This window comes from Prionailurus bengalensis, chromosome B4 (assembly GCF_016509475.1).
Source record: "Prionailurus bengalensis isolate Pbe53 chromosome B4, Fcat_Pben_1.1_paternal_pri, whole genome shotgun sequence".
NCBI classification, from domain to species: Eukaryota; Metazoa; Chordata; class Mammalia; order Carnivora; family Felidae; genus Prionailurus; species Prionailurus bengalensis.
Window position 1 is genome coordinate 85,424,606 of NC_057358.1, and position 11,299 is coordinate 85,435,904.

General features: G+C 36.8%; 1 non-coding gene across 1 annotated transcript; it reads right to left on the reverse strand.

Moving 5' to 3' along the window:
- Nucleotides 1-8,164: 8,164 nt before the first annotated feature.
- LOC122474128 lies at nt 8,165-8,269 on the reverse strand. The gene has a single exon (XR_006294819.1). It is a non-coding gene; the product is annotated as a U6 spliceosomal RNA (small nuclear RNA).
- Nucleotides 8,270-11,299: the final 3,030 nt, after the last annotated feature.

The following is an 11,299-nucleotide window of genomic DNA, read 5'->3' on the forward strand; positions in this document are numbered from 1 at the left end:
TGCCAAATCAACCTCGTTCTACTTTTTGTCAAGGTTTTCTGATTTCAGCTTAAAGTTCTTTCTCTTTGTGAATATTCCCTTATCTTTTGATATCACCTCGGAAAGATCTTACTTATTTTACTATTCTCATGGAATGATGTTCTAAAAATTTTTAAAGAAGCTCAAACTTTACCACATTACACAAGAGTTCCTCAAAACCACTTTATTTTGGAAATAATTTCAAACTTACAGAAAAGTTACAAAAATAGGATACAAAACAACTTTTTACAATTTCCCCAAATTTACCTATTATTAATATATTGCCCCATTTGTTTTATCATTTGCTTTTTTTTTCATACAATCTGTTTTTGTTTAAACCTTTTAGAGAAAGTTGCATACATCGTGGCCCTAAATCAATATATTTCCACAGTATAAAGATATTCTCATAACCATAGTAGAATTATCAGCTTTAGTCATTTACTATTGATACAATATTTTATTCCAATAATATCAGTTCTAATGTTTTTTATTCTCCAGTGCTAGCTTTAGTCCAAGATAATGTATTGCATTTAATTGACCGGTCTTTCAATCTACACAATTCCTCAATCTTTGTCTTTTGTGATGTTCACATTTTTAAAGAACACTTCCTTTATCTTTGTAATAGGATGCTCTAACTTCATTTGTCTAATGTTTCCTCATGATTAGACTTAGGTAAAGCATTTTGACCTGGAAAACTATAAAAGTGATGTTATATCCTTTTCACAGTATCAAATCTGGAAGCCCTGGGTGCTATTAATTTTGATCACCTGTTCAAGATATGATCCAATTTTTGCACTTTATAGTTACTATTTTTCCCTGTAATGATAAACAATCTGTTGAGAGACACTGAAAGATCATACACAGATCCCACTCTTCATCTAATCCCCTCCGCATGTAGGTTTAGCAGCCACTGATATATCTTGGATGAAACAATCCAAACTATGATGGTTTTAAAATAATGTTTTTCCAACTCGAGCACTTCTTCCAGATTTTCAGGTGACACTTCTCAATTTATTTGTTTCATTATTTATCTATTTAATACCCATATGGGTGTATGCATTGCCATTTTCTTCAATAATTTATAATTACTTGTATTCTTGACTTATTTCAGTGCCCAGAGTATCTCAGATTTGACCAGTTGAAGACATTTTGGACTCTTATGTTCTTGTGACATAACCCTATCATATTTTTAGACAGTTTTTTTCATATGTAACAATTGATTTCCAGTTCATCTTATTCCTTCTCTGTCCCAGCCCTACAATCTGTTATTTCTCAAGGAGCCCTAGTTCTTTTAAAGAGGACTGTTAATAGGAGCCAAGTTCTGGGCACTAGATGTGCTCTTTGTTCATTAGGGTGTCTTCAGTGGAAGCAGATAGAAGTTATATGTGTGTAATATATTCCCACATAAATACATGTATACATACACAAACATAACCATGCAAAAATGTATGTGTAATTACACACACACACACACACACACACACACACACAAAGTTCTTTTCCTTATTCATTTGGCACATATTGGTACCTACCATGCACCAGCCACTGATCTAAGCATCAGAGATACAACTATGAACAAAACAATGTTTTTGCTTCATAGAGTTTATGTTTCGGGGGGCTGGAGACAATAAGCACATAAACAAATGAGTACAATATTATGTTTAATTGGAAGTCTGATGTAGGGTATGTCCTCCTGAGTTGGTATTTGAGATGTCAACTATGCCTCCACTTTCCTTGATCTGATCTGTGAATCTTGGTGATTCTGGGTTCATATTCAGTATGGTAGAAAGATGGTTACAACATTTTTGATATATATTCTAGAGGAAAATTGTAAACTATTTCTTCTTACTGCTTCCATTAAGGGAGAGAAAACTTTTCCCAGAATGCTCAGTTAGCCTTACCTTTAATCTACAATATTTGGGTCACACACCCATTTCTGAACTAATTGTTGGCTGGAATAAAAAAAAGGAACTACCATGACTGTCTGAGAGAAAAATAATCTGGGATGAAATGGATGTTGACGACTCATAGATTTTCAATGTAAAAATTGTTTTAAGTAAATGTCTTTTTAAATATTTTCTCTATTTTAGAAGTCCCTGGAGGGAGAGAGAGAAAAAAAAAAAGTTTCAGAGAATTCCATTACCCCTCTTTCATGCACAATGAACAAACATCAAATAGCTCTTTTTGAGAAGCTTATTTGTGTCTTATTTTATTACAGTCTTCCTGGATATTTTTTTCCTTCCAATGTCAATTAATTTTAAAGCAATCTAGTCATAAATTTATAAGAAGTCATAGATTCAACTAACTTGTGTAATATATTTCAAATATTAGAAATTATGTGGAAAATACATTCACAGAGGGAAAGTCATTTAATTTCTAACATGTAGACCATAAAGCAAACTAATTAAATTCAGTCTGATAAACCTGAAATATAGCCATTTTATAGTAGGAATGGGTAAATTTTTTGTATTTGCTGCTAAAGATACTTAATTTCTTTTATGTTTATTTACTAGAGCCCATGTCAATTGAAATAGTTGAAAACTTGTTTTTCTTGAGCACACTTTTCATAAACAGTAAGGCTGGTTTCTAGGAAGTATTCATTGCTAACAATAGTGAGTATTTTTAAGTAACACCACATTGGTTGCATCTAAGTTATATTACACTGCTGTTCATTTGGGGGAAAACAAAGAAAACATTGGTAATGTTGTCTAAAAGCAAACTAATTAATTTCCCACTCTTTATTTTTATTATTATTTTTTTAACGTTTATTTATTTTTGAGACAGAGAGAGACAGAGCATGAATGGGGGAAGGTCAGACAGAGAGGGAGACACAGAATCTGAAACAGGCTCCAGGCTCTGAGCTGTCAGCACAGAGCCAGATGCGGGGCTCGAACTCAGGGACTGTGAGATCGTGACCTGAGCCGAAGTCGGACACTTAACCGACTGAGCCACCCAGGCGCCCCAATTTCTCACTCTTTAAAAGAGAGTGTCTAGTGTAGATATTTAACATGTAACAAAAATATCACTCATCTTTATTTCTGGATTTAATGTTCACAAAATATTCTAGTAGGTTTAATCTAAGTAACATATATATTTAAGATTGTAGGAAAAGGAGGAGGGTAGAAAATAATTCTGGCTTTCTGAATATTCTGAATTTTCATCTAATTATTACATGTCTTTTGAGTACCATAAATGAGAGCAAGAAATAGCATGTGAATTCTGAGGAATTGAATCACATTTGGATTTCTTTGTAAAATCAAATGCACAAATTGAAAATCAAGATGAGAATACCATAAGTAAAAAATCTTCAATGCCAGTAATATTCAAGTGTCTCTGTTTTAGCTTTTCTTTATTACATATGAACTAGAAGATAAATAATATTAATCTTATCAGAAATTTCTTTCTACATTAGTGCTATGTTCTACCAAGCAGTTATTAAAAGGCAATGTTTCTCCCTCAATGATGCTATTCTTTTCCTTATTACTATTTGTAATGCCTCTTTTTAGAACCTTTTTGGTATACATGAGAACCCAGTCACATCACCTTAGTGTCATATCTTTAATTCCCCCCCCACACACACACACAAATGTTATTTTCCAGCTTGATCACCACGTAGTCACAAATCATTTGATCCCAAACCACTTATTCAATTTGGATCCACATGGTTTTAGTCATTCAAAAAATAGATGAAATATGTCCTCAGTAGAGGAAAGGTTGCTTATGTTGGTAATTATTTTGAAGAGAAAATATTCTTTTGAATGTAATAACATTGAAAGTTGTGGGGAGTGAAATCTGGCCATTTGCAGCAATGTGGATGGAACTGGAGAGTATTATGCTAAGTGAAATAAGTCAGTCAGAAAAAGACAGATACCATATGTTTTCACTCATATGTGGATCTTGAGAAACTTAACAGAAGACCATGGGGGAGGGGAAGGGGAAAAAAAAAGTTACAGAGAGGGAGGGAGGCAAACCTTAAGAGACTCTTAAATACTGAGAACAAATTGAGGGTTAATGGGGGGTGGGGAAGAGGGAAAAGTGGGTGATGGGCATTGAGGAGGGCACTTGTTGGGATGGGCACTGGGTTGTTGTATGGAAACCCATTTGACAATAAATTATACTAAAAAATAATTATAAATCCAACCATCTCAAAAAAATAAAATAAAATATTTGGCATTAGCAAGTCTTGAGAGGTCAGAAATTCTTTGTGTTGACCTGCATTCAGTATTGAAACTGAAAACTGCTTGTCATCATAAAACTTTGTTCAGAAGAAAAAAAAAAGAGAGTTGTGGGGAAAAGACTCATTCTCAAGCACTTAAACACTGGAACATATAAAAAAAAGTCAATGCTTTAAGTAAATAGTTATATCACCTGGAATATTATACATATGTATATTATTCTTAAGGGCATGACTTATGCTGATAAGGAGGATTCAGTATAGTTTTAGTATTTGAAACAAATGCTAAATACATATGACAGGAACAATGCATTTGCAATTCTCCCACTTGATACTGTATTGGGCAGTCTCTCAGCCTTTCCTGGAGCTAAGATCTTTTTTTTGACACTTGTTTATATTTGTGGCATGAATAGTTGGAAAGATGTTTTATCTTAGGACTTTTTATTCTGTAATACACTATGCTGTTTCTTGAGAAGATAGTGGAACAAGATGCAGGACCTAGAAAGGAGATGGTGGAACACTGGTTTTTGACCCTAGGTTCCTCACTTACTCCAGTCTGGGTTTAAAGTATAGAAGCCAGAACACTGTATATTCGATTTGTCCAGAGGAAGTTATCTACAGGCTGTGAATTCCATCCTACCCTCATTACAGGACAGTGAAGGCATTTGACATCTATTTCTAAGCCCAGAAAAAAAGTGCTTCAAGAGACCATATGTCTCTTGGATCTCTAGTAATGTACTCATTAGTGTTGGACTCAAATCTGAAAAATCTAAAGCTTGAGCATTCTAACTGTTCTGAGAGCTGAGCAAGATACTGAAGATGGCCTGCATTCCCAGAGTTTATTGGGATCAAAGGTACATGACCACTTCCTCTGGAATGAAAAGTGGGCCTCTGGAGCAGGCAACAAAAACTGAAACCGTCTGAGATCTTGTCCAAGAGGGGCACATGGAGGTGGAGGGAACCCTGGTGGAGAGCAGCTGGGACCATACCACTGGGTGCTGCAGGGCTGGGCATAACATATAAATGGCTAGTTGAAACAGTTAAAGTAATTCATTTCAAGGGATCTGCAAGAGGGACATTGCCAGTATTGCAGGGTGTCTGGGGCATTCCAAAATCACCCCATGAGAAAAATTGTTTTAAACCCTTGTCAGACCCAGAGAACACCAATGCCAACTCACAACAATCTCCACTGAGAAAGAACTTACCAGCCACTCACCTCTCCTGCCCATCAAAGGCAGCCAAATGGTTAGGGAGGTGGGGCAGTGGAGGGGGGGGGGTAGGCACCATAGGCAAGAAAACATTGGCAAGACCCCAGGCCCTTCCTTTCCATTGTAGTTAACCCAAGTGATACAGGAATGTAATAAAAGTGACCAGAAAAAGCCTAGAATTTTGTCTAGAATTTATTTAATGGGGACTGGGTGGGGGGGTAGTTACCATGGAACAAATATGAATGTGTAGTGGGAAAAACTTTTTCTTATTATCTCTGTGTGTCTGGCTTATTCTATACAACTGTTTCAATAGTCTTTTTGTTAGTAAAAGAAGTCCAGTTCTTTTACTCAAATCCAAAAGTTATTTCCAGAAAAGATAGTAATGTCTGAGCTGGAATCAGTGACAGGAGTGCTAAGCAGCCAAAATAGACAAGAGAAGAAGACAGCTCATCACAAAGGCCTACCTCATAACTAAGCCTAGTGCCTAACAGTTTACATACATTAGCTGATCCTAGTGGTGTTTTAGGAAAATGGTGCCATGATGCTCATTTTATCACCGAAGAGATCAAGATTCATGAAAGTTAAGTCATATTTTTTTAGGTCAGAGAGTTCATTAGTGATAGAGACAGGATTTAATCCAAATCTGTCCAACCTTGTCTTTTCTTCACACTCTCTCAGGGAACCTGTAACTGTTAACCTACAGTCCTACTACCTTACCTATCCCATAGAATCAGACTTCTATTTCTTTCCCCTCCCCTTCACTGTGTGATGTAGCCAGTACAAGCCGTTCCCTTTAACACTAGGGGAAAGGAGACACACAGGGACATAAACAGTAAAGGGAAGAAGATAGCCATAGAGAGACAGCCCTGCCTGTCCCTCTCTGACTCTGTGTCCAGATTCCTCTCCTTGGTGCACTTTACTCCGTACACACTGACCCTTTTCTATGAGTGAGTCAGGCATTGTCCCACTTTGGAGCCTTTGCACTGAGAGCTTTCTCTTCCACCAAGTATCTGTATGGCTAATCCCTTCACTCCCCCAAGGTGTTGCCTTAAAGGAGGCAATATCACCTCGATATCACCTTCTCTTTTAGCTGGGTCCTAATCATCCTACTTGATTGTAACCCTGATTCCACACTTCACAGCTCTGATCCCTCTTGCCCCACCTTGGTTTTTTGTTTGTTTGTTTGTTTGTTTGTTTTTGTTTTGTTTTTCCCATAGTGTGTAATACTTTCCAACAGTTATTTATTTGTTATGTTTAATATTTAGTATCTCTTCCCTTCACTATGATGTAAGGTCCATGTGGACCTCTACGTCAAGCCTCTAAAAGATTGCCTGGCATTTGGTAGGCATGTACCATATATTAAGTAAAAAAATTACTGAATCCTGGCTTAGATCCCCTCCAGGAATTATCACATACTGTTTTTGTTTCCTGGCACCTTATTTGTTGGTTTTTGCTCTGCTTTCTTTGCTGGGCTTCCACTAATCACCTTGGAAGGGACGTTGTATCCCATTATGTCTCTCTGGGTTTCAGCTGTAGAGTTTCTTGCTTTTGTCCATCCCAGTACTGACTGAGCTCCTTCCCTCATTCTGATAAGTCTTTGTCAAAGTCAAATGACATGAAGATCTTAATTTTTATAGCACTTACCTTGTCAACATATTTTAAGGTTTACAAATTATAGCCACTGCTTTTGATAGACACATGTAAATTTTATTAAAAAGTCCTGGTTTTCATCATAGTGAATTTGATATGTGAGTAAATTCTAGTATATACTAGGTAGGCTCTTTCCAAAATTTTACAAATTGATTTCTCATTCTACTTTGTAATTAAGATATAGGCATGAGCCAACATTTGCACATAATATATGGTAGCTGATTTTGCATAAAACTCAGAAATAAATATGTGTATCTGAGATTGGAATAAAATAAATTTAACATTGTCTGTGGCTGTGAAATTCATAATCCCTGATTCTACAATGAAAGATTTGTAGAGAAAATTATCTATTCACAACCATTCCCATGTGGATCCATTTAGGGAAACTTTACTTGCAAGAATCTGTAAAAATGCTAATAAACCACATTTCTCACCAGCTTAGGCCTAGCTTTTTATTTGTTTCTGGCTTTGAGATAACTTTGAATAGGCAATATAGTGTCACCATGGGTAATGAATGATGCATGCATGAAATAGTGACCTTAAAACTGCACATTTCTCTTAAAGGAATCAATTTACACACCATTGCTGCTTAAATTTTATGAGCAATTATGTATCATGTCTTTCCTACATAAATGATAGAAAATCTATTTTAATCAACATTAATGTCCATGAAATTGTAACTTTGCTGGTGTCCATTAGCAAGGATGAAATAGATATGTGAAATAGTTTTAAGAAAACAAAGAATTTAAGGGAAAATATAGCAAATGTATAGGAAAATGCAGTTTACTTCGAAAGTTAAATGCTCTGGAAAAAATACAGGAAATCTCAGCAATGTGCTTGGGGCATAATATTACTAGCAATCCTGGAAAATTCTCCAAGTGTAAGTACATTCAGACATACTGTTGTAAATTAGAAGACTTTCTAGTACTTCCCCAATCACAGCATATTATTATATTATGAGTAACTAGCTAGGTAGCTATTTTAGTTCCCTCTTTTTAAATATTTTTTCTTCTTGTTTTAATCTTACAGAATTATGGTTTGATGCATCATTATTAAATTTTTTGCTCACTCAGAGTAATCCAATAATTCTTAGTGGCAATGCAGTGGGGCTGGATAAAATGTAGATAGATTTAGGTTTACACTCTTGATTTGTGCAGGGGCCATGCTAGTCTTCTCTGTGTCGTTCCAATTTTAGTGTATGTGCTTCCAAAGCGAGTACACTCTTGATTTGCTACTCCTTCGCAAATATCGTCGACTTCCAACTTCCTTGCCAAAACAAAATAAAACCCAAAACGCTCTGGCCCTGAGTGAACCCAACTATTCACTTTCTTTTACCTAGATTCATATTGCATCTTATGGAATACCTTATGGAAGGTCACAAAACCAGGCTGACTGGTATCACTGTAAGTTACTTCTCACAAAACGCAAATGAGGACCGACCACCACATGAGCATCTATCTCACCCTTCACCTGTAAGCATGCTTTCCCATGTTCTCTAGACACTATTTCATACACTTTAAAATCTCTCTTTATCTCTTTCACCACTACCATCCCTGCACCCTTTAGTCCATGCCTTCGCCTTGTACATCACGTAGGTAGAAGTACTCAGATAAGAAGGAATTCACTTTCCTACCAGGAGGTCTGCAGTTCTTGGCTTAGGCTCTGTGTCAGATCCCATTTCTTCACTCCCTAGTTGTGCGACCTAGGCAAATCGCTTATACTTCTTGCACCCATACATAAAGTGGCGATAAGAATACCAATCTTAGAAAGTTATTAGGAAGGTTAATGTATTAATCAAATTAATATATATTAAGATAACATTCATATAACACACATGTACATATAACACATACTTACATATAACACAACGTACATATACATTGCCACTCATCAGGGGCGCCTGGGTGGCGCAGTCGGTTAAGCGTCCGACTTCAGCCAGGTCACGATCTCGCGGTCCGTGAGTTCGAGCCCCGCGTCAGGCTCTGGGCTGATGGCTCAGAGCCTGGAGCCTGTTTCTGATTCTGTGTCTCCCTCTCTCTCTGCCCCTCCCCCGTTCATGCTCTGTCTCTCTCTGTCCCAAAAATAAATAAACGTTGAAAAAAAAAAATTAAAAAAAAAAAAAAAAAAAAAAAAAACATTGCCACTCATCAAAAATGGCAGTGTATAGCAAAACAGTGTTAGCTACCACCATTGTCGTCCTTTATTATTCCCTCCGTTTGAATGGGAAAAGTGTCCTTTCTTCTGCCAAAGTTCCTCCATCTGTTCTCATCTTCTCAAAAATGTTTATCCTCCCTTTACCTATTATTTTTGGCAGATCATTAATCTTCCTCCTTTTTGTACTCTTCCCATTAGTATTTGAATAGGCTCTACTATAGAGCTCTAAAATGTATGCTCCCCTAATTCCAAATCTCCGAATTTTACCCTGATTCCCTATGTACTTTTACTGCCAAGATTTTTAGAAGTAGAACAGGCCTGAAACTGTCCCTGGGGTTTGATCAAATCGAGAACACTGTTCCCTTCGCACCTTGTTGGCCCTTGCTGAAACACTCAACGACTGACCACCCCATCTTTGAAATTCCCTCTTTCTTTGGTTTCCATGACACCATGACGCTTCTGATTTCCTGTATGTCTCTGGCTTCTCCTGATTAGTCTCACTTCCTGGCTCCCTTCCTGCTTAACCTCTTGGGCTTTCTTTGTTTCTCATTCTAGGCGGTCTCTTCAGGTGAGCTCTATTATTGCCATGGGTTACAATAGGATCTTTGTGCTCAGGAAGCCCACCCGTATATATTTCCACCAAAGCCCCAGCTTCCATATTTCAACATTTTCCTCTATAATGTTCCTTTCCTCAGCATATGGCCCTCTAGTCTCTCTTCATCCAGTTTCTAAGACAGAAAGTTAGAAATCATTTTCTACATAGCTTTGTCATTACGTCTTCACCCCATCAGTATGAAGCCCTGCTGATTCTAAATCCACTTATTTTTAAAATTACTCTCCATTTCTACATTTCTGTTGCCACTCTCAATTAATTTTATGCATTGTTCTCATTTGAACCACACCACAACAAAGCGGGTCTATCTACAGAACACCCAGAATGATCTTTTAATACGCAAAATGGATCTCTTTCTCTGTCTTTTGACATAGAAGCATTGCCAAGAATCTTTGATTTTGCCATCAGGGACCTCAGTCATATCTACTGATTCCAGCATCAGTACCATTCACTCCTTGTCCTCCATGATGGCCACACTGTCCTTCCAGTTCCTGAAAGTGCAAGTTGTTTCTACCTCATAAACTTTTCACATGATATTCCCTCTGCCCAGGATGCTTTTCCTCTCACTTTTTACATTGTGAATCTTACTCAGACTTTGTGTCTTAGCTCAAGTGTCACTTCTCTGGATAAGCCTTCTTTGAGTTCCAACTTAGCTTTCTCCTGTTATTTTTGTTCTGACAGCATTTATCACAAATTATGGTGTCTCTTAAGCTAGTCTACAATTTCCATGAGGGCAGAGACAAGGCATGCTTTATTCAACCTCATATTTAGTCCTCTGTAGCCTTTTAATATGGAAATAAATATATATGTACATAAATGGATGAATAAATATGAGTTTATCAGCAAGGTACCTAACCTCTCTGTGTCTCATCTATGAAGGTGGTGTAAGAATTTCTCCCTTACCAGTTTGTTCTACTAACTGATAGAGCAAGTGCTTATTGGTTAGCATGAGTTTGTTTCAAAAAAGTATTGCTTCCTCTGCTCCATCCAAGCCAGCAACCTAATATAGTAGAAAAAGCTTTGAAGTTTGATATAATGAATTGCTTTTTCAAATTTTCCAGTTATTATCTGTGTAACTCAGATAAGGTTATTTAACATCTTTGAGCTTGTTCTCTTATCCATAAAACTGATATAATGATACCTATTCCCATAAGATTATGGTTAGGATTATATTAAATTATATGTATAAAGCATCCACCATGCAGGCATTTTATAGAGGTAAACCCCCAGCTCCTAAATACCCAAGATACCATATATAGTACAATTTCCCAACATGTTTATCCAAATCATATCTGGTTTTCACACTTTTAAGCTAAAATGTTACTTCGGAGGACACATAAACGTGAAAAGTATGTGTCACCTCTCTATCTTCAAAAGGCATATGAAGCACCTGAGGAACTTAATCAAAATGCAGACTCCAGGCCGCCCACTCACTGACATGTTATTCACTAGATCTGGAGTGAACCCGGGAAATTGCATTTT